This window comes from Eurosta solidaginis, chromosome 1 (genome assembly GCF_040869045.1).
Source record: "Eurosta solidaginis isolate ZX-2024a chromosome 1, ASM4086904v1, whole genome shotgun sequence".
NCBI classification, from domain to species: domain Eukaryota; kingdom Metazoa; phylum Arthropoda; class Insecta; order Diptera; family Tephritidae; genus Eurosta; species Eurosta solidaginis.
In genome coordinates, this window is record NC_090319.1 from 83,560,717 (window position 1) to 83,585,295 (window position 24,579).

The following is a 24,579-nucleotide window of genomic DNA, read 5'->3' on the forward strand; positions in this document are numbered from 1 at the left end:
ATCGAACAGCTGATTATAACCTTTTTTATTTGATTTGATACATCAACTACCGGCGCAGTACGATTTTGACATTTGTCCATCAAATTTACAATTACATGGAATTTTGTTTGTTTGTAGGTATGTCACCATGCTCCCACCTTGTATCGTTCCGCCATGATTGTCTGTCTCATCCTTCATACTAATCGAGCAGTTACTTCTGTGTGAAAGCAAAAAATTTACGATTTCATTAGCAGGTGAAATGAGATCATTAAGTTTCTGTGTGAAAATAGTATTAGTAGTGGTCATTCTTAAAAAATAATGGATTAAAAAGTACCTGTAATAGCTGCTATAAAAAAAATCATTATTTTCTCTTATAGCCCAAATATAACACCAACCCACAAATTTTCAATGGGGTTTATGTCTGGTAACTGTGGCGACCATTTCATGACGTAGATCTGGATTTTCTCAAACCATCTTTTGGCTACTTTGCTGGTATATTTCGGTTCGTTGTCTTGCTGCAACGTCCAAACAAGTGACATTTCGTCTCTGGCATATGGCAGCATGATGTTCTTAAGTATGTCAGCATATGAAGCGCCAGCCATAATTTCTCTAATCCAATGAATGGGTCCCACGCCTAGCCAAGAAAAGCATGCCCAGACCGTAGTACTGAAGCCTCCATGCTTTAAATTTTTTTTTTTTTTTTTTTGTATACTTCGGATGGTATTAGGTATTAGGTGGCCGTCTTACATATTGACGTGATCTCTTTCCACTATACATGACAATCTACGACTCGTCCGACCATAAAATGTTGCGCCATTTGGCCGAACGGAAATTCAAATGTTCTTTGCCAAATCGAAGTCTCTTTCGTTGCATGCCCTCCTCGAACTACAAAATATTTTGATGTCCTTCTACAGGACTGTATGTAATAATTGTTTCAAATATGAGCCAAATCGGACATCATAGGTCGCCTTCTATTGTTGTATGTATTACGTGTTCCAAATATGGACCTAATCGGACCACAAATACGATTTTTTTAAATATCTCGATCCTTGCGCCACCTAGCGGCTATTTTTTCATATTTCTCTTTCTATTCTTGTATGTATTATGTGTTCCAAATATGAGCCAAATCGGACCACAAATACGTTTTTTTTAATATCTCGATCCTTGCGTCACCTAGCGGCTATTTTTTATACTGAGTTGAGCAGAGCTCACAGAGTATATTAAGTTTGATTGGATAACGGTTGGTTGTACATATATAAAGGAATCGAGATAGATATAGACTTCCATATATCAAAATAATCAGGATCGAAGAAAAACATTCTAGAGTCACCCCTGGTCCACCTTTATGGCGATATCTCGAAATGGCGTCCACCTGTAGAACTAAACCTCATGTCCTTTTTACTATTTGGACTGTGGTCACCCAGGTTGTGCTCACGCGAAGGCATCTTAAATCTCAGTAGTAGCTACAAATGGAAAACGCTATGAGTATCTGACGACGGAGTTAACTTCTCTTAACGGCATTGCTGGCTTTTTTTCACGTTTTTTTTGGCACTTGGTTGGTACTTGATGGCATCACGTACCATTGTTGGTAGGTAACCAATAATATATTGCACTACCACATAAGTTTAGCCATCAGCAATCAAATTTTTTATGAGGGCGCGCTTCTTAGGTGTGCAATTTATCTTTCTCGACTTTACTGAATAAGGAGTAATAAAATTTTGATCATGAGTTATACAAAGCCGTGTTTTTTACTCGCGTATGTATACGTTTACGTTTGTGCGTAAAAAACGCTTATCCTCGCTTAGATATTGCTTAGGAGCCCCATCTCGCGACAGTGGTTAAATAACTAGCTACAGCACAGGGTGTACCGAAAAGCGGAGACACAACACTCTGATGCCCATGGTGTATAACATATAGCTGAATGAGTTGCGATGAATTGTGTACACGCACCATTTTACGAGGTGATACATAAAATTAGTGTTGAGGTGAAACATAGACACATATTTCAGTTAAATCTGAGTATAATGCGTATTGAAATTTAGCAGTACTAATTTTATGCGCAGCAATTTCAGAGGAGTATTTAAAGTTTGACGCTTAGCATTCCATATAAAGTTTAAGCTTAAACGTCTATAGATGTAAAAAAAAAAACACAGCTAATATCAATTAAATAAACTAACCCCACCGTTAATTTCAAATTTTTCACAAAGATAGTCGCGATCATACGTTTACGTTTGCGCGTGAAAAAAACGCCTATCCTCACTTAGATAATGCTTAGGAAACCCATCTAGCGGCAGTGGTTAAATAAGTACAGCTACAGCACAGGGTGTACCGAAAAGCGGAGACACAACCCTCTGTTGTATGCCTGTGTATAACATATAGCTAAATCAGTTGCGATGAATTGTGGACACACATAGAATACATAGAATTAATGTAGAGGGTGGAACAAAAACATATATTTCAGTTACATCTGAGTATAATGCGTATTGAAATTTAGTAGAACAAATTTTATGCGCAGCAATTTCAGAGGTGTATTTAAAGTTTGACGCTTAGCAGTCCATATAAAGTATAAGCGTATAGACGTTTACGTGTAAAAAAAAAACACGGCTATTGACTGGCACAAAACCCGTTCAAACTTAAATTTCATACAAATTTAACAAGACCAACAGGTTAATCTCAACAAGTGATGCATGTTTTGAAGCCGGCTTCTTTCTTAGTATAATATATTTTGCAGTGCATACCGAAAAAACATGGCCACTTAAATGAAAAGGGCAATAAACACTACTAAAATATTGACCGCAACTGGATTTGTTGTTCTTCATACTTACATATTGATTGGTGCTTCCAATCCTTATGAATATTTATGCCTACATTTCGCTACTCGAAGAGTTGTAATCCCGAAATCCGGTATGTTTCTACCTACCTACCCTCAGTTCCGAGCTATACATCAGGACCGGTATAATATATCCGTGACATTTGTCCTTCGGGACAGAACTTTATATCTCAGTTAAATTCTCAGACCAGAGTAGTAGTTGCTGGCTAAAGTTATTCTCAGTTGGAAATCAGGGTTGACATTTATTTCAGTGATAACGCTAGTCTTCAAATATATGCAGTTATTCAAAGTTTAAAACAGAGATGTTCTGTTTTGTTTTTATATGTATTATTGCCCTGATCTTATTAATCATAAATAAAAATCTATTTAAGACTCATTAATACCTCTGCCAGAAAAGAACCGTTCCATAATTAGCATTTTGCATGCCTTAAAACACAAAAAAATAAAATTGTGCACATTATAGATTCGTTTTTAAGGTTTTATATTTGAACATATGTAGGTAAATCGAATATATGTACATACATGAAATAAAATTTTGTGTGGTTGCTGTTGAGAAATAAGAGACCAAAAAAAGATTTGGAATTTGAAAAAAAAATTATATACATTATTTTAAATCAGACTTTGGCAGGCCTTTAATTTGACATTTGTTAAGTGTATAATTCTGTTTTTTTTTTTTCGCCTCCTTAATCGGTTCTTAATCGTTTGGGCTAGGGCTGGCGAAACAATGGCGCACATATCTTGTTCCTTTAAATTGTATGCACAATTTAAGTGTATGCCACTGTGGTGTAGCGGATAGTGTACTTGCTCCCCAGACTGGCGATCCGCCGAGGTATGAATAAATGTTTAAGATAAACATTTTCCAAACGGGTTCAACCCTTCTAGTAACTTCTGCCACGAAAATCTTCTCAGCAAAAAAACTGTAGATTCCACCAATTTGTAGGAAAAATTAAAAGTAACACACCATAACTTGTAGGAGAGTTTAAGCCTGGTAGGGCTTTTCCTTTCGTCGTATTAGGCTTGTTTTCCTTTATAATATTTTTTTTTCTTTTTTGCATCCTTTTATTTTTTTCTGCTCTATTTTATTCTGCTTTATATTTTTCGCCCCAAACCTGAACCTTTTTACTTGTTTATTTACATTCTATGGTTATTATAATTGTTTTTAAGTTTATTTCGTTTTATTTTACATACAAAAATTAACTTTTTTGTTCTACGTAAATTTTGTTTGTTCTTTTTTAAGCATTTTTATATTTTTAGGTTTTATTTTAAATTTTCTTCCTTTTTTAATATTTTTTTCTTTTTAGTTTTATTTTCTTTCTCATATTTCTTTATTAGTTAATTTTTTCTTACTATTCGCACTTTTTTTATTTTTATTTTTTTTTATTTCATTTTGTTTGACATTTATTCTGTTTTATATTTTTTGTTTTCTTCTCTTATTATATTTCAATTTACTTAATTTTTTTTTATATTTTTTTTTATTAAATATTAAACTTGGTTTTTCATTTGTTTATTTTATTTATTATTTGTTGAGAGTAAAGGAAAACATGCACTGTTCATCAACAACAATTTAAATACATTTGGCAACTCATTTATTCTCTGCAGAAAGCAATAAATGTTTCCTTATATGCAATAAATAATGCCGGCAATTAATACTGTCGCCAATATATACAGATTGTATATATGTATATATAAATTTTTTCTCTAAACTGTAATGCATAGGATTATAATAAATAAGAATAAATCGTGCCATGTAGAATATTTATTTGTGTATCTGTACGTGACTTTATATTTTAATTGTTTGTTCATAGATAGATGTGTAAGTACAGTGAAAGCTAGCACTACTGGACACTCACTGTTCCGGTAGTTTTCGCCGGTTATGTGAAGCGTCCACTTGTGATAGATATTTATTTGGCTTGTCTTTTACGACCGTCCGGAGTATTCCAAGCGCCTTAATTCACTATCGATCGACGAAAGTTTTTTTAGACAGTATTCCTTTTGACGTTGCTAGGCAACCATGACTAATGCATATCGTAATGCTCATAGTTGTTCTGACATTTCCAAGGGCGGTGACTTATACGAATTTGTATTGCTTATTACATGATTCTCCTCTGTCGGTTTGTATCATTGTACATCACTTTCCTGGTCTAACACAACTATCAATTTGTATCCCTCTAATTTGGTCCATTTATGATAATCAACTACGCCTTTTTATATTCAGAAAGTTCATATTCAGGAAGTTGCAATTCATATCCAGAATTTACATTTAATATTTAGAAAAATTCAATTCATATTGACAAAGTTTCAACTGATATTGAGAAAGTTACAATTGATATTCAGAAGGTTACAATTTATATTCAGAATTTCCATTTCATATTCAGAAGCTTACAATAAATAAATACATTTAGTACTCAGAAAATTTTGATAAAATTTAATAGATTTAAATGTTGCAATTAATTAGATTTGTTGAGCGGAAAGGCCGCGGTATTGAATAAAACTTCCTTTTGGTTTGTTTTATATTCTTAAATTTAAATTTTGGTCGATATTTCGACTTCAATCTGAAGTCATCATATGGACATATGGGACATATGGACATGTATGATCGACTGAAAATTAAAATTTATGAATTAAAACAAACCAAAAGGAAGTTTTATTCAATACCGCGGCCTTTCAGCTCAACAAATCTAATTAATTGTATTCAGAAAATTAAAATTCATATTTAGAAAATTTTACTGTACGTCTTTAAATGTTATGTTGAATACATAGAAGCAAGGCTCCGTAGTATGGATTCATTAAAAAACTATGTAGCAATACCATATAAGGACGTACATAAACCTGGTCGATTTGTATGGACCAAAGTTAACCGATATCGCGCCATCGATTTTTCAATAGATTTGGGCTCAGGAAAAAAAGTTCCACTGCGCATACCCAAAAAAATTATTTTCGAGCCTGCGAAAAAAAATGGCGAAAGCGTAAATTTTTCGACCAAAACACTCCCCAAAACCCAAAAAGTGTTTTTTTTTTTTCAAAAAACTGTTATCGCCAACGTTTTGACAACAGTTTTTTGAAAAAAAAAATATTTTTTGGGTTTTGGGGAGTGTTTTGGTCGAAAAATTTACCCTTTCGTCATTCTTTTTTTGCAGGCTCGAAAATTATTTTTTTGGGTAATAAATCGACCCAGTCTAACATACATACTCATAAAAAGTTTAATAATAATAGCGTTGAAGCTGCTGTTACGAGTATTTCAATGGACTAGCAAGTGTGCTGCATCTGTATGTTCTATGTATAATAAATCCAATTGTTCCTAACCATCTCCTTCTCCGTCTCTATCTCTCTATCCCCCTCTTTCTCACACTCCCTGCAAAAATGGCGAAATTGGAAAGAGTATTTTACTTTAAATCACACTGTTTTCCACGGTGGTCTTCCACGCCCTTTAAGACTGTTAAGTGCGTCTATGTACTCAATGTCTAAGAGTCCATTGAATGTGAGATATACATACATAAAATATACTTTAAAATTTTTCTGAATAGCCATTGAAAGTTTCTGAATACGAAATTTTCTGAATATTAATTGCAATTTTCCGAATATTGATTGTAAGTTTCGGAATGTCAATTGGAAAATCTGCATATGAATGTAACTCTCTGAATATCAATTTCAATTTTCTGAATATGAAATGTAACTTTCTGAATATGAAATGAAAGTTCTTAATATTTATTGCAATTTTCCGAATATTAAATGAAATCTCTGAATATGAATGTAACTTTCTGAATATGAAACGAAATTGTGAATATGAACTGCGCCTTTCCGAATATCAAATGTAGTTTTCTGAATATGAAATGAAAATTCTGAATATGAATTAGAGCTTTTTGAATATGAATTGTAAATATCTGAATATAAAATTAAATTCTGAATATGAATTGTAATTTTCCGAATATGAATTGCATCTTTTCGGATATAAACTGAAAAAGGTGATCTCTTGATTTCTCATTGAGACGCTGATATTGAAGTTCTCTGAATTATACTAGCGCACTTGATTCGCCACAGTAATTTTCAATTTCTTAAACAAAAATAGAAATGCGAAACGAATGTCATTTGGTAAAACAGCTGACTTCGAAAATTCGAAATATTTAAAATTGGGCTGTTTAGTAGCTTGTTATGGCTCTCGCCTAAGCAGAGGTCATTTTATGACTTTCCGGAATAAAACGAATCGGAATGGGAGATGTTGCGCCATTTTTTGTTCGCAACTTCAAAAAGCTTTTCAATGCAGTTCTTACAATGTTGAAGTAAATCAACTTTCCGAAGTAATGAAGCCATCTGGTCCCATATCCATTACCCATCGAAGGTTAGTCTAAGATGCGTTAAAGATATCACGATATCTGTAGCAGTCAGTAGATGGATCAGTATTCTTCGTGATGAATGTCGTAGTATCTGGCATGGGCGAGAGATGCTCGCTTTTTAGAGTTCTCTGCACTCAGAGGTTTTACTGTGCATCAGTGTTGCCATTTTGGTGGTTTTGAGCCAGATCTATCCCTTTTTTGCGTTTAGCTCCAAAAATTCCGGTTTAGCCCCTAGCTCTTTAAAGTGTTTGCCCCTTTTTGGCTCCAAAGCTATTTCGGCAATACGTATTGTAAAATTTGTAATATGTTTTATGTGTGTCGAAGTTTTATTTTATTTTTTGCGTTATGTATGATGTGGCAACTCGGCACTCAACTGATAACAAAAACTTTAATCGATAAACTGTGTCATGAGGTTGTACATTTGCTTTCCAGCTTGTGCAACAGCATAGTAGCACCTTCTAAGAATTTCGGCCCTTTAACTTCAGCTTATAATAAACTTTTGTCTCCCGTACCTTATTTTCATTATACCTTTGAAGAATATATACGTATTAAAACATAAGGTAAATTTATAGACGAATTCATTGAAAGAAAAATACGTATATGTCGCGACTTCATAATTAAATAAATAGAGCAATTAAGGCAACGCTTGCCGCACAATATAGAAACGCTTAGTAAAATAGATTTATTTTCTGTTGAAAACACATTGAGAATTGTAAAACCTCAAAGGTTTTCACTTTTCAGAAATGAAAAAACAAATATATTACTGATGAAATAACGAGATTACAAATGCAGTGGAAAAATATCTATCTCCAAAATTGAAAAAATGTGACTTCAGCATTAAGTTTTTGGTTTGATGTTAAACAGTATAATTCCAAAACCTTGTCGATTTTGTGCTGCCGCTAAGTAATGCTGATGTTGCAAGAACGTTTTCAAACATGAGTTTCATTAAAAGCAAACACAGAAACAAAATGAGATTAGTTAGTTAGTTATGTTGAATTCGCTTCTGACAATAAGATGTGGTCTTAAACGGCTGAAATAATGACTTTGAAATAAACAACGACCTCTAAAAATTAATGAACATAAAAAATATTTATGAGTGTAGCAAAAATAATAATTCATCTTCTGAGGACGAAATCATAGATTTTGAAGTCTAAGGCCCTTCAAACAACATAAACTGGAATATCGCACACGTGTATTTTAATGGAGATTCGTACACTCGTAGGACATTACAAATTTAATAAAAAAATGGAAAAAATTTTAATTAATTTTCATCGCCCAACATTTTGGCAAGTCGTATTTTTGGTGGACCTATAGTCGTGCCGTCATTGTAGTAGTGTGAAAAATACTTCTTACTTTTTAACGATACTTTACCGCCAAATGGCAAAAAAGTTAAAAAAAAAACGTATTTTTGTCATTAAAGAATTTAAAACGAGCTATAAAAACAGTATTATTTATGTATCTCTCTTGTACCTTATTTTTTGTTTATACTGTAGCTTTTTTATAACTTTTTTTAGGTTGGGTTAGGTTGAACTGGCCGGTCCATGAGGACCTCACATAGACTGATTGAGTCCGTAGTGTTACCAGAAGTTTGTTTTAACGACCAAACTGAAAAACCCTATCAAAAACCATAAAATAACTCCATCCTCTTGGCAAATACTAGAAGCTTCCTAGGACTTAAGCACTTGCTGCTTCTAGATCTGACAGCTGTATCACTCCGAATAGCTGGAGTCTTAGCCTGGCAAGCGCAGGGCACGAGCACAGAACGTGCTCGATCGTTTCCTCCTCCAACCCGCACTTCCTACATCTGCTATCACTGACCAAGCCTAATTTAAAGGCATGTGACGCCAGAAGGCAGTGTCCAGTCAGAATACCCGTCATGAGTCTACAGTCCTTTCTTTTTAATGATAGAAGCAACTGTGTTAGTCTAAGGTTGTAAGACCTACACATAATCTTCGACACTTTACAGCCCCGCGCTTGAACCCACGCCTTTCCCGCTTGGTCGATCAAGTGCACCTCTCGCCTTCGCTTAATCTCGCCCAATCTAAGTGGGACGTCTACGGAGCAAGCTTCAAGGGATGCGCCCTTTTTAGCTAGTTCGTCCGCTTTTTCATTCCCATCTGTTCCCATATGCCCTGGGACCCAATATAGATGTATGCTTCTCCCTGTCCCTATTTTCTCCAGAGACTGCAAACACTCTAACACGCATTTAGATGATGTGCTATGCGAGATTATTGCCTTAATTGCTGCTTGACTGTCAATATAAAAGTTAGCACGGTTGCAGCTTAAGATATTCTCTTCCAGGGTTTTTACTGCTTTGGTTACGGCTAATATTTCCGCTTGGAAAACGCTACAATAATCCGGCAGCCTGTAGGATCTGCTTATTTCCGGATCAGCGCAGTATACCGCAGACCCTACTCCTTCCACTACTTTGGAACCATCGGTGTACACATGCATCGCCTCGTCCGCCATTTGCGCACCCTTGCGCCAACCGTCAACCTCTATTGTGGCCTTAAGATCTCCCTCGAAGCGCAGATAAGGAATCAGGTAGTCTGTTCGTCTTGTGATTGGTGACGCTATACTACTATGGACATATGGTCGGCGCTCAAACTGCCCCGAAGCACCGAGCCTGGTTGCGGTTGTTAATGCTTTGTTCTTTGCTACCAGGTCTGCAGGTGGAATGTGCAGAATGGCATACATTGCAGCCGTCGGGTTTGTTTTCAGGGCTCCCGTAATGCTAAGCATCGATAGTCTGCATACCCCCTCTAATTTTTTGAGGTATGTTATTTTTTGTGTGGCTTTCCACCAAACAAGAACTCCATAGTATAGAATGGGGCTTACAATCGCTGTAAAAACCCAATGAGAAAGAGAGGGCGATAGGCCTCACGTACACCCCAGCATTCTTTTACATGCATAGAGTGCCGTTGAGGCCTTTTTGACCCTCTCCTCCACGTTGAGCTTCCATGACAGCTTACTGTCTAGGATGATTCCTAGATATTTTGTTCAAGGTTTCTCCTGTAAGGCCACCCCTCCTAACTTAGGACTGGTCCAATTTGGGACCTTGCACCTCTTTGTAAACAAGACCATATCCGTCTTCTCCACATTGACTTTCAACCCGGCATTAGATGCCCAGGTATGAATATCCCGAAGCGTCCGATCCATCAAAGAACTAATCGTTGGAAGGCATTTTCCACTTATGACAATTGCAACGTCATCTGCGTAAGCCGTAAGTTTTCCGGGTCCCTCATCGAATTGCGTGAGCAGTTGGTTGATGACCAGCGTCCACAGCAGAGGTATAGCACCCCTCCTTGCGGCGTGCCCCTGTCCACTGATTTCGTGGCCTTGTACAATCCCCATTGTGATGTAATCTTTCTGCAATTTAACATACAGCCGATCCATCTGATTAAGGCAGGATGTACTAAGACCATCCATAATCGCCCATTTTGCAACATTATTGAAAGCCCCGGCAATGTCCAAGAAGACTCTTAGAGCATACTCCTTATATTCCAGGGATTTCTCTATGCTTATTACCACCCTATGCAATGCGGTGTCTACCGACTTGCCTTTGGTGTACGCATGCTGTGTTGTGGAGAGCAGCTTTTCATCCACGTTGTAATTTATGTACACATCTATCAGCCTCTCAAAGGTTTTGAGCAGAAATGATGTTAAGCTAATGGGTCTATAGTCTTTGGGATACACGTGACCGATCTTCCCCGCCTTTGGTAGAAAAGCTACACGAGCAGTTCTCCAAGAGTGCGGTACATGATTCAGTCTTATGCACACATCGAATATTATTTTAACCATTCCACGACCGCCCTACTTGAGACTTGTAACATGGCCGGGAATATACCATCCGGGCCCGGCGATTTACTTTGTTTACGTCTGATTTGAAATAAATGTGAAAACTTATATTGAAAAATATACCTATACTTTTAGCTCTTTTTGCAACGGGTTTTGGATTTTCTTGAAGAAATTTAGCCCTTTCTAGCTCCTTTTTTCTAGATTCTAGCCCCAAAGAAATTTTTTTCTGGCAACACTACTGTGCATATGTACCTGCTCTTCTTTCAATTCATCGATATATTTTCTCTTCTCCATTTTATTTAAACAATTCCCAACCAGAGAGCAATCGCCACAAATCTCTAAATCTCGATGTTTGTACAACATTTTGAAGTTATTGCTAATAGTTATTTTGGCCACGTAAGTTTCTTTTATTTTCTTTTTATCTTAATGTTCGTGTTCTTTTGATAATCAACAAAACAATTGCGTTATTTGCCAAGAGAAAATTGTGTTTGCAAAAAAAACTTCTTAAAACTAAATGGGGCTGTGCCCCTTCTTAAGTGACGTTAATCGGTTGTTTTGTGTTTTTCTTCTCACTCAACTAATTTGCTATTTTTGTATACTTTTTTTGTTGTTTCTGCATAGGTACATATACATACATGCATATGTTGGTGTTGTTCAAGAAAATTTAATGCATTATACTTTTCTTCTGCCGACGCACGGTGGGGTAACTCATCAATTTAGCTGGCCAAAAGTCGATTATCCAAAATATTTAATTTTTTTTAATGTACTCCCTGGCGTTCCTATATGTTCAGTAAATAGTATACATACTCCAAAACCCGTCTGCAACGTCAACGGATCTAACCGCGAACATATAAAATTGTATAAAAATTGTATGCAGTTCGATGTATTTTAGGATTAAAGAGCAATATACCCTTCTAACATAAATACTTGTCCACTTGTTTAGCCTTAATCAAATCTAGTTACATTTTCTTTTAGGACAGGTAAATGTGTTTTTAATTCATATGTTAAATTTTTTATACCGCATGTTTTAACTGAGTTATTCTACTTGTTTTACTACTACTTTTCAATACTAATTTAAAAAAAAAAAAAACCTTGCAAACAAAAAGATATATCTTTTTTCATGGCATATCATGTACAACGTGTGGTGATAACCCTACCTTAAAATGTATTTATTGGAAAGTGGATACTTATTGCCAATTCTTAATTATTTTTTTTTTAACTTAAAAAGATGGCAACCTTTTGAAAACATCCTCAGTGGCAACATCTAGGTGAAGTCTTAAAATGTAATTCTATATCGATGTACCAAATTTGATTCAAATCGGTTAAGCCGTTTCCAAGATGGTAGTGGATATACAAAGAAATATAAAAATATAATACCAAAAATGACCCCGGGATCATTCGAAACCGGGGCCCGATCCATAGCAGTTCTGCGCGGAACACCGTGAATTTACTGTCAAATATTTGCTTTCATAACAGTGAAGTGAGAGAACCACTTTTTGAACAGAAATAACTGCTGTTTTAATTTTGGCCAGCTAGATTGATGAAATATCCCACCGTGCGACGTTAAATAGATTGCTGGCCGTAAGAAAATTGTATTTTAAGAAAATATGTGCAAAGATAGATACATATGTATATGCTTTCTAATTGTTTATACATATATATGTACTTGGCTGATGATTTTGAAAATTTGGATACTAAACAAGCAATACGATATATTGGTTAGTCTGTGATAAAATTTCGAGATGTCTAGAACCAAATTAATTTCGGAAAATGGACGATTAACTGTGGCGTAGCGATGAAAAAAAAATAAAGCCTAAAGTAATAATTGCTTCCTAAATGGTTACAGTGATGTATGAATAATAGAAATTGCGTTAAATTCATAAACATAACAAAAAAATTGTTGACAAAAATTGAAATAAAAATACAAAAAATGAGCGAAAAAAACTCCATGAAACCAAATACTAAAAATAAATATTTATTAGTAAAAAAATATGCATAATTTGAATATTCAAATAAAAAATGTTATTAAGCTGCATCGCAATAGATTCGGCATTTCTTCATTTCTAAATGCAAAAAAATAAAAATAAATAATTTGAAATTATTTTCACCTGGTAACTAAATCACGATCCTCGTACAACAAGCAAACTAAAAGCACAAACCACTTTCATTTGAAGTTGCAACGGTCTGATCTGTCCTAATTCAAGTAATTATTATAAAATTAAGTGCTTTCTCGCGAACTGTGTCACATTTTGAGTGTAAAAGTCTTAAAAAGCAAAAAATGCAGATAAAAAATAAAAAAAAGGCTGACCTTACAAACAAGAAAACGAAAAAAAAATGAATAGCAAATAGTAATACTAAATAATAATAATAGTAAATGGTAAAACAAATTTGTAAACGACGAACAAATTAATGATGTATAGTGTGACACAAAATTACGATTCCTCTCTCTATTAACAAAATTCCAAAATAATAGAATGATTTAGGAAATCTATGATATTTAACAGTTTTTTGAGCCGAAGAATTCGTTTTTGATGTTTATTTTCACCCATTAAATAAATATAGAGAGGTAGTCGCACTTCTTCTTCTTGGCCGCCGTTGCCTCCATTTGACATAAACTGTTTTTTGGCATGCCTTTTTGAAACAGCGCTAGTATATCCTTAAAAAATACCCCGATTCGATATTATTGTTTGTTATAAATAGTGCTGCTCAAATTTTTTTATATGAAAGTGCAAATCACAATACACGTACAAAATTATATGTGCACTGAAATTTTTGTTTGTATTTAAAAAAAGCTTAATTGTTTGAGGTCGGGAAACGTTGAAGATTTGGTTTCAAGTTACTAAATGTTTACTTAAAACATTACATAAATAGTGACATCATCAACATACAAGAGCCAATAACTTTGATTCTAAAAGTTGCGAAAAATTACATTGAACATATTTTATATATACCGCCGGAATTTGGTTTTCAATAATCATACTAAAAGTGAATGTGGAGATTTCCGCGAATGTTGCATTGGAAATTAAGTTTGATAATTTTCGAAATGCCTAATTAGAGGGCTCCGCGCGGTTTGTTTTAAATGTGATATTACCGAGATGCTGAAATACCACCTGAATTTAATAAAACGACCTGACCCGTGCGCATCCTGCGCAACCAATATAAAAGTCTCTTATCAAATATCAACAGAAATCAGCTGTTCTAGTAACTTACAGCGTGCGCTGCCATCTAGCGTACAATAGCAACTGCCGATAATGCAGTGCGAATATTCACAATAGTGCTATAGTAGAAATAGATCTCTTTGTGTGCTCACAATCGTTTATTTTTAACAAATTATTTAAAAAGCACTACGCCCAAAATTGCCCAAAGCTCGCTAATAGCCCCAATCTCTTCTTCTTTACAACCAAAACTTTATTTAAAGATTTGGATTCCAAATAAGAACGAAAAAGGGACCCGTACATAAAAATAGCAATTAGAAATAATATATATGATGATGATGATGTTTAACAAGTAAAATATAAGCATGGTTGCTTAATGGTTCGCCCCTTTTTCAGTCAAAAAATTTCTCATAACCACGAAAAATTGTAAACCGAAATAAAATACAAAATCATGGAAACTATCCCTTAATAGATACTCTAGTTCAAAACTAGTGCACTTCTATTGCATTCTGAACCACTAATAGTTCGCCATCTATCTCATTTACATCCTTTCAACTGGCCCCGCAACTATATACAGATTTCTACTTAGAACTAGTTCTTTATTGGCACTTTTTGGATAATTTCGAATTAGTGTAAAATGTTACAGCTGATTCTACATGTCGCTTCTAGTATGATATTATCGCCTTTTTCCGGACTGGTGGAATAGTGTTGAAAAAAGGCATACTCATATGTAGTCGTAGCTCGTTAAAATTAGTAGCAGTTTTTTTGTTGGTGGCCTATTTCTAAATAAATGTTAAATAAAAATATAAAAATCCGAACTATCGATTTTATAACTGCAAATCTAGCTACTAAAAAAATAGTACATATTTGGCACTCTAGGTCTAGTTCCGATACAGAAATTTGTATCACTAGTTACTGACTTCCATTGAGGGTAATAAGCTATCTATATATGGGGTATTCCATCCCATTTCGACCAATTTTGAACCCGACCCCTTTAGAATTGGCTAAAAGTTTTTCTTCTTTTTCTAGCTTACGAAAGACGTTTTTCAGAATTTTTTCAAATTTTTTCATCCAACTCAAAAAAAGTTATGAATTTAAAAAAAAAACACCGTTTTTGTTTTCAAAATTTATATATTTTTTTATTTAATTGAAAAAAAATTTTCAAAAATAAAAATTTTTTTTATCAATTTTATTTATATAACAAAAAATTTAAGAAAATGATTTTTAAGTATACTTTTCTTTATATATTGTGGTAATCTACGATTAAACTTACATGCTTGCTGTGTCAGTCATTAATCCTGGTTATTTTAATCGTAGCTTACCATAATATATAAAGAAAAGAATACTTAAAAATCATTTTCTTACATTTTTTTGTTATATAAATAAAATTGATAAAAAAAAATTTTTTTGAAGTTTTTTATGAGAAAAAAATAAAAAAAAATGGCGAAATTCGAAAAATCTCGAAAAACTGAAAAATTTAAAAAAAAAACTTTAAACATTTTTTTGTATTTTTTCCGAAAAGTACATTTAAAAACAAATTTAAAAAAAAAAAGATCCCAAACGGTCAATTTTTGAAAAAGTTATAGCATTTTGAAAACAAAAACGGTGTTTTTTTTTTAAATTCATAACTTTTTTGAGTTGGATGAAAAAATTTGAAAAAATTCTGAAAAACGTCTTTCGTAAGCTAAAAAAAGAATAAAGACTTTCAGCCAATTCTAAAGGGGTCGGGTTCAAAATTGGTCGAAATGGGATGGAATACCCCATATATAAAAAGAAGTGTACATTTTGATTGTCACTCCATACCTCGAGAATGGATAGAAATATTGCCATGAAATTTTTAGGAAAGATACAGGAGGGAGAGATGATGGTTAGTTGATTTGGAAATCCCAAATCGGTTTAGCCATATATCTATATATATAAAAATGAATGTTTGTATGTATGTCATCGATTAACTCAAACACTACTGGACCGATTATTGTGAAAATTGGTATATATATGTATTTTTCCACGGGGAAGGTTTATATAATGAGTACTTTGATACCGGGTGACTAGGGTCTCGAGATATAGGCCAAAACGTGGACCCGGGCACCCCTAGAATGTGTTTATACAATATGGATATCAAATGAAAGCTGCAGATGAGTGCTTTAGTACAGGGTAGTTTCCATACCTAATGGTGACTAGGGCCTCGAGATATAGGCCAAAACGTGGACGCGGGTACCCCTAGAATGTGTTTATACAATATGGATGTCAAATGAAAGCTGCTGATGAGTGCTTTAGTACAGGGTAGTTTTCATACCTATTGGTGACTAGGGTCTCGAGATATAGGCCAAAACGTGGACCCGGGTACCCCTAGAATGTGTTTATACAATATGGATATCAAATGAAAGCTGCTGATGAGTGCTTTAGTACAGGTTTTCATACCTATTGGTGACTAGGGGCTAGAGATATAGGCCAAAATATGGACCCGGATACCCCTAGAATGTGTGTGTATTTTGGATATCAAATGAAAGCTGTTGCTGAGAGCTTTTAAGTAATTTTCATTGTGATATTCGATTTAGTCGCATCAACCTGGCAAAACTGATAAATGTGCATGCGAATCCGAAATAAAGTCATGAATTAATAATACCCACATACCTATTTACATACGTCCTATTCGATTTGTCTGAAATTTGGTATATAAATTTGCCTATATTAGTATTTACGATGCTTTTTTCCGGGAAGTAGACCAGAGACGGACTGGGACTGGGATTAGGACGGGGACTGAGACTGAGACTCGGAGTGGGACTGGGACTGAGACTCGGAATGGGACTGGAACGAAATACATGCCACCCTCTGGGGCTGGCAATAAGATATGAAGAAGAATGAGAAAAACTTGAAAGAAGAGAAAAGAGAGAAGGAGACTGAGAAAGAGATAGAATAAGACGAAGATGGAGATAGATGAAGCGCAAAATACGGAGGGAGGAGTGAGTACAAAGATTGGGAAAAAGTGTAGAGGGCGAGGGCAGATTTAGACGGAAAGAGCTTATTAAAATGTATGCAGATATACCAAATTTAGGGCAGAACAACGTCTGCCGGGTCTGCTAGTTATCATATAAAGTTAGAACAGGCTCCTCTTATTTTGGTACAGTTTTGCTTATATCTTTTGGTCGTATGCCCCATATATTTCAGCACTGCGGCCAGTAATCTATTTTAATTTTATTTATGAATCAATTTTTTTTCAGTGTTATAATTTTTTGAAGAATTATTAGTTGTCAAATTGTTATTGTAAATTTTAATTTTATTTATGAATCAATTTTTTTTCAGTGTTATAATTTTTTGAAGAATTATTAGTTGTCAAATTGTTAGTGTAAATTTTTTTTATCATATACACGTGCCGGATCTTCATACGGGAGTGTTTTTTCTTGGCACCTTTAAAAGAAATTCGAGCACTTTCATATGAATCGAATTTATTTGTGAGGGCATATAGTAGTGCGACAAATATTTTTTTTATATTTGAAGTGTGAATTTGTATCTGTGCCTATTATTCAGGGCAAAACAAAAACAAAAGTGCTACAAGTGTATAGTGTATTATAAACTTGCCCATTTTTTATATTTAAAAAAAGCGGTAAACATCTGAAATGTGTATTGATTGTCTGAAACATAAGAAAAGTTTCTACGTAAAACTTAGGATCTCTCTGAACGAAGCGATTGCTTTGTATATTTTTTATCGCTCAACTGCTGTTGAAATCAAGACATACCCACAAACACAGTTCTAACGTTAGAGAAATATTGTAATTTTACATTAGAATTCTAATTTAGTTCTCTAATGCATTTCGATTCGAAAACTAGGTTAAAGAACTAGGTTAGAATTTGACTGTGAAACGATTCGAATAACACTAGAAATGCGATGTTTTGATTATTGTCACAGTTATCGATTATTTGCACGACATGATCACTCATCCTTAGTGTTATACTAACAAAATAAAAATAGTGAAAAGTTGTGTGGAAATATTATAAGTTGCGAAATAAGTTTTTTGATTTATAATAATAAATAATAGTAATTGAAAATTAATCAAAAAAAGTTAAAAAAGGAAAGCGAGCAGAATATTGAAGTGCTATTTGAATGGCATGAAGAAAACGCTTCCTCATCCGTACCTCAAACCAACGCTGATCTCAATATTTAAGTACGGTTTTAATTTAGCGCGGCCACCGTGGTGTGATGGTAGCGTGCTCCGCCTATCACACCGTATGCCCTGGGTTCGCACCCCGGGCAAAGCAACATCAAAATTTTAGAAATAAGGTTTTTCAATTAGAAGACAATTTTTCTAAGCGGAGTCGCCCCTAGGCAGTGTTTGGCAAGCGCTCCGGGTGTATTTCTGCCATGAAAAGCTCTCAGTGAAAACTCATCTGCCTTGCAGATGCCGTTCGGAGTTGGCATAAAACATGTAGGTCCCGTCCGGCCAATTTGTAGGGAAAATCAAGAGGAGCACGACGCAAATTGGAAGAGAAGCTCGGCCTTAGATCTCTTCGGAGGTTATCGCGCCTTACATTTATTTTTTTTATTTTTAATTTCGTATAATAGAAAAAGTCTTTGAAATATGGTCATTCTTAATACATAAGCTTATAACCAAATAAAAGTATTTGATATAATGAAACAATGAAAATTCCGCTGATTTTAAGTAATTGAACTTAATTTTGCATCACTTCAAAGTTCTCATTAGAAACTCATTAGAAATTGACGTTAGAATTCGATTAGAATTCTAACCCTTTTCTCGATATCGAGAACGAAGTCCCCTTTTTGTCGAGAATGCTATAATTCGCGACAGTTTCGCAAATCGTCCTCTAACCTTCTACTTTAGAGAAATACATTAGAATTCGATTCACCTTCATAAATTCTAAAAGGAGCAAACGCTGTGACTCCGGTTGTCACCAAGAAGATGAACAAAGCGCGAAGTAGTTCATCAGTTCTTGACTATGGCGATAATGTACCACAAGTATTCTTAAAGGCAGATATTTATCAAAACTTGCGAGATTTGAAAAAAGATAGATGCTGAATTTCATGGTCAGAATGGTGCGGAACAAACCAAATACACCGCTACCATTCTTCGGTTCTGCAGATACAATGAAGTAAAGTTAAATTTGAACAATATTTGCACCTTGGAAAGGTTACAGAGTTTTCCCACACTTCCAAAGGCAAAGGATGAATCTCATGTGTGGTGAAATAAGGGGACGCGCTGCACCTGTTGCAGCAACGGAACAGTAATATAAAAGCGCCGGATTGTAGGGACTTCGCCTATATCCGTCCTCCAAATAGACAAGGAGGCGGAGTACATGTTGTACTCATAGCAGACAACTACCGAAGGATGGTGTTGGGATAGGTTGAACTGGCCGGTCCATGAGGACCTCACATAGCCTGAATGAGTCCTTAGCTTTACCAGAAGTTAATTTAACGACAAAACTGAAAACCCCTATCAAAAACCAGGACCTATGTTATAAAATAGCTCCGTCCTCTTGTCAAACACCAGAAGCTTTTTGTGGTCTATGCCACTTGCTGCTTCTAGATCTGATAGCCGTATCACTCCTAATAGCGGGAGTCTTAGCCTGGCAAAGGCACGAGCACAAAACGTGCTCGATCGTTTCTTGCTCCAACCCGCACTTCCGATTTATTTTTGCTCAATTTAAAAACATATATCACCAGAAGGCAGTGGCCAGTCAGTGTCCTTTTCAGCTAGTTCATCCGCTTTTTCATTCCGATATACCATGTGACCCAATAAAGATGTATGCTTCTCCCAATCCCGATTCTTTCCAGCAATTGGTTATACTCGTAACACACTTTTAGATGCTGTGATATGCGAGATACATAACTGCCTTTGGCTCTCAATATCAAGGTTGACGCTTTCTAAACAATCTTTTTATTCAATAAACCAAGGCGAACTCAGTACCAGGTGTTGTTATCCTAACAGCTGAATTATTCTTCTTGATTATTTTCCATACAATGCCTTGGTACAACAAGATGTCAGTTAATCGAAATCAATGAATCTTTTTTTCCACTTGCCATTCTTCTGCATGGCGAATTGGTTGAATTCGCTTTGTCACCACCTGGTGTAGATTCGCCTTGCACTAAATCATTCTAAATTATGTATATTTTAATCTATTGTTGATTTTATTATTATTTTTCAGGTATTCAGCCCATTTGCTCATTAGGGGAGTTCAAAGTTTTGTGCATTTGATATTGGAAACTCTGCGTTAGTGAATTTAGCAATTTTTTTTTTATTTTTTATTTTTTGCTTTGCACATTTTGTTTTGTTTTAACAGTGGCTGAATTTTTGGCTCAATATTGGAAAAAATCTCCGGCTGCTGATGTTGCGCATTTTCAATGACCTAGCAATTGTGTAGCCATGTGTTTTGTTAATGTATTGTAAACATATTTACACAAAATCCTGAACTCCCTTACAAATTTGTTGCTATAGAGATTTTTCTAACCAAACGTGTTCCCTGCGTTATTTCGCCCAGTCGTGGGCGTGGTTTTGGCAGGGAATTCGCTGTTTTTTCTTTTCTTTCGTGTGGCTTTGCTCCTCGTAGATGGCACATATTTATATTTAAACGCCCACAAGAATGCATCGTTTCAGCTTTTAGTAACACCTATGTACATATGTGCTATTCTTAATACAGGCGGAGAACAATTGCTTTTCCTTCTCCTTGCCTTTTTTTATTTTCCACCAATACAAATATAAGCATTTTTGGAATTCTTTTTCCACGTTTGTTCCGCTGTCTCTTAATGTTCTACTTTTAGTTGAAAATTGATGTACCAAACATATTTTTTTTTATTTAGTTCTATCAACTTCGCTCCCTTAACCTCTTTCTTTAACTTTTCATGTATTCAATAGATGTCAAACGATTTCGCGTGCCTCAATAAATCATATTCTTTATGATAATGGGTAGCGCGAATAAGGTGTACCCGCAAAACAAAATTTTTCAAGGGAGCGAAAAAACCCATATATGTAATGACTTTACTGCCTTTATATTTGCTACGTTTCATGTGTGTCCGCGAATTTCAAAGAATTTGGGGAAACTTGTAATCGATTCTTGAGTTAGTTCCCGTGTAACTAGAGTCTTTCTTGAAACTTAGAGCGTACTTCAGAACCCGATGACAATATATTATGACAAAAAAAAATTCATTTGGCGTTGCCGTGATTGTGAAATAAAAAAAAAATAATTAAAAATAGCTTCCCGAAGTTGATGTTGGCTTGAGAAACGCTCTATCTTCCAACTTGCAACGGAGATATGTTGATATTCCACTTGATTATCGGTATGGTATAGCCAATTTAAAATAAGATTTGTACTGTTTTTCTGAAGTTGGAAAGTGCAGTCATCCACTTACATATGCGGGTGGTTTCGTAGTCTCGCCCGTTATTCTTGGCATATGGTAATTTGTTCATGCTTCATTAAGTTTTATATTTCACTTCTTTTGTATCAAACATTCATGTGATTAAATTCCAAAACATCATAAACTACTATCTAAAGGGAAATTGATTAAAATGTGAGTCAAAATCGAGTCCAAATGTCTCATCCGTCACTTTGGAATACCCCTTTATCTGCGTTAATATTGAGGTTAAACACCTGAACACCTGTGACTACAAAAATAGCACGCAAAAAACTATTAGACTGTATCTATTAATTCCAGACTATTTATTTTTTTCTTGTTTGTCAGAGAAGATTTATTCAAATTTTAAAAATAAACTTTCCGGACGAATAAGAAGTAGCTACTTTCAAAGTGTAAACCAAGTTTTGAAAATCTTAAACGACCGTTACTCATACTTAGCATCGACTTGACTCGGTTCTGTTTAAGAGTTCTAAGTGGCGTCGGCACATTTGGATGTCATTTATGCCTTTAAACTTTAATTTGATGTTTCTTTGAACATGTAGGAATTTATTCGAAAGCAAATACGTTAATTTGCGTTTTTCTTTTTAAGATCGCGAGTTCGAATCAAGCTCAAGGGCCAACAATAGTTTTTGTATCATTATTATGTTATGATGAATTTTTTGTTAATTGAAAATTTGTTTAATTAGATTAGAAGAAAAATTTTAGACGCGATCTTACAAATCAGTAGACCGATAAAACAACAAAAGTTGTTCAACAGTGTTACTTTTTATGACAGAGCATAACGTTCTTCGTGAATGAAATGTTGAAAATCTATTGATCATCGCTAGGAAATTAGCGGCATTCCATCAACTAAGCAGCACTTTAGCAATACTACTGTTATTATTTGGCTGCTCAAACACACCCATATTAATTGTGCATTAAATCTAAAATATAAAACCCCAAAATGACTCTGGTTGTTATGTCCGCAGCATTTATTTGGTTCAAAGTCACAACCAATAATAGCCAAAGCCATAATAATTTACATGGGCCATCAATGCTTTCTCTGATTGAAAAGCTGAACTACCAGCGCTGCCGTCATCAGCTCAGTTTCATCATTTCCCGTAACGCCAATAACACCAAACTCGTGCCTGACACACAAAAATCATTTCACTCGATAGCGCAAGTAAAATTTACTACGCAGCAGCGTCAAAAACTCGCTTGGGGTCATTGCGTCAATGAGCTGGCACCGGCATTGGCGCCATGCAATTTACATCACTAAAATTGCGCGAATGCCCAGGCTTATGACTTTTTTAATCCAGATGGTGAAAACGAAGCAGGGGCAAAACGTACGGTGAACTCCTCCCAGAGCCATTCTACTTTGGTTCTATGTACATCTGCCTTCCTATAATGCTCCCTCTTATTTTTTGTATCCTCTTTGGTAGAAGTAGAAATAAGGAAGACAAACAAACAACCGGTGTGATAGCTAAATGGGGCCTAAACGTTGCCGACAAGGCGAATTCAGTACCAGGTGCTGTTATCCCAACAGCTGATTGCTTCTTCTTGATTATTTTTCACACTACGCCTTGTACTCCAATATGCCAGTTAATCGAAATCAATGAAAATTTTGTTTTGACTTGCCATTCTTCTGCACGGAGAATCGATTGAATTCGCTTTGTTACCACCACCTGGTATGGATTCGCCTTAGTTGCCGATGAAGGAATTTAGCAGATCCTGAAATGGATCTATATAACGAGCTTTGGCAGTTGTCTAAAATTTTTTCTATCTTCTATTCTAATTTAAAAAAAATTTCAATTAAGAAAAAATTCATCATAAAAATAATAATGATACAAAAATTACTGTTAGGCCTTGAGCTTGATTCGAACCCGCGATCTTACAAATCAGTAGGCCGATAAAACAACAAAAATTGCTTTTCTTTTTGTTTTGGAGAAATCAAGTACAATGCAGGTCATATGTGTTACGTGAAGTTTAACGAAAGCTAAAGTGCCCATTACTGATACTTAGCATTGACTTGACTTGGCGTAAACTTGGCAACTTAGCCACGATTATACTCCACTTAGCGAATACAATCTGGCATCATAATCAATAAATGTCAATTTGTATGGCAAAATGTCAAAATGAAATGGGAACAAACAAATTGCTGTTAAAAATGTAAACTTCACTTAGAACTTACATAGAAAATCAAAATTCAACAGACTAGAAGTCTAGAAGTCTGTTGAATTTTGATTTTCTATGTAAGTTCTAAGTGACGTTTACATTTTGATATGCCATTTGTTTGTTTCCATTTTGTCATACAAATTGAGATTTACTGATTGTTTTAAACAATTTTTACACCCATAAATTAATTGTAGTACTCAAAATTAACTTTGATTAAAAACCACCACTTTTTGCAGCAAATATTTCACAATAAAATAACAGCTGTAAAACAGCTGATTATGATGCCATGCGTAGTGTATGCGCTAAGTGGTGTATAATCGTGGCTAAGTTGCCAAGTTTACGCCAAGTCAAGTCGAGTCTATGCTAAGTATCAGTAATGGGCCATTAAGTTGGCAAGTCCAGCCAAGTCAAGTCAAGTCTATGCTAAGTATGAGCAATGGAAGCTTTACAATCGCCTGTAAATTGCCGACGAGAGGGAAATCGATCTTTTTCGACTTTTCTTTTACTAAATATCAACCGATTTGTACAATCTTAGCTGCACTTTTCACCACGACAGGCGTTGTAGGGTTTTCACTTGTTTTTCGTTTTACTTGATCGCTGTTCAAATCTGCATTGTGTATTAACAAGACCAGCTGTATATTAAAGAACCATCAATCAATCTTCTAATGCTTTCTGGTTTCCTAATATACATTTATATTTGATTTATTTGGCACAAAACTATGCAAAGAACCGTAATCTGCATGCAATTAGCGAGTCAAATCTAAATTAGTAGTTAATTGAAATATTTTTGGTAAAATAGACAAAAACATTTTTAACCAAACCGTAAAGCTAAAATTATTATTTAGAAAAATTTCTCAATATGCTTAATATAGACAGCGTAGCCATAGACGTAGATTGCCGTACCTGATGTTTATATTTCATAATTTTGAATGAACATATGTATGTATGTAGGTACATTAGGCTGTGTAA

General features: G+C 34.8%; 1 protein-coding gene across 20 annotated transcripts in view; it reads left to right on the forward strand.

Moving 5' to 3' along the window:
- The window catches only part of SNF4Agamma (SNF4/AMP-activated protein kinase gamma subunit), a 591,124-nt gene that overhangs the window by 541,115 nt on the left and 25,430 nt on the right, over window positions 1-24,579 (forward strand). For 2 of the 20 annotated variants that reach the window (XM_067758902.1, XM_067758901.1), the window contains exon 1: window positions 12,669-13,315. The exons of 15 other annotated variants lie outside the window; for them this stretch is intronic. The gene's annotated coding sequence lies outside the window, so the exon portion shown is untranslated. Of the gene's footprint in view, window positions 1-12,659; window positions 13,316-24,579 lie in introns of those variants that run through there. 3 more of the 20 variants (XM_067758904.1, XM_067758905.1, XM_067758903.1) reach the window with 3 other exon arrangements.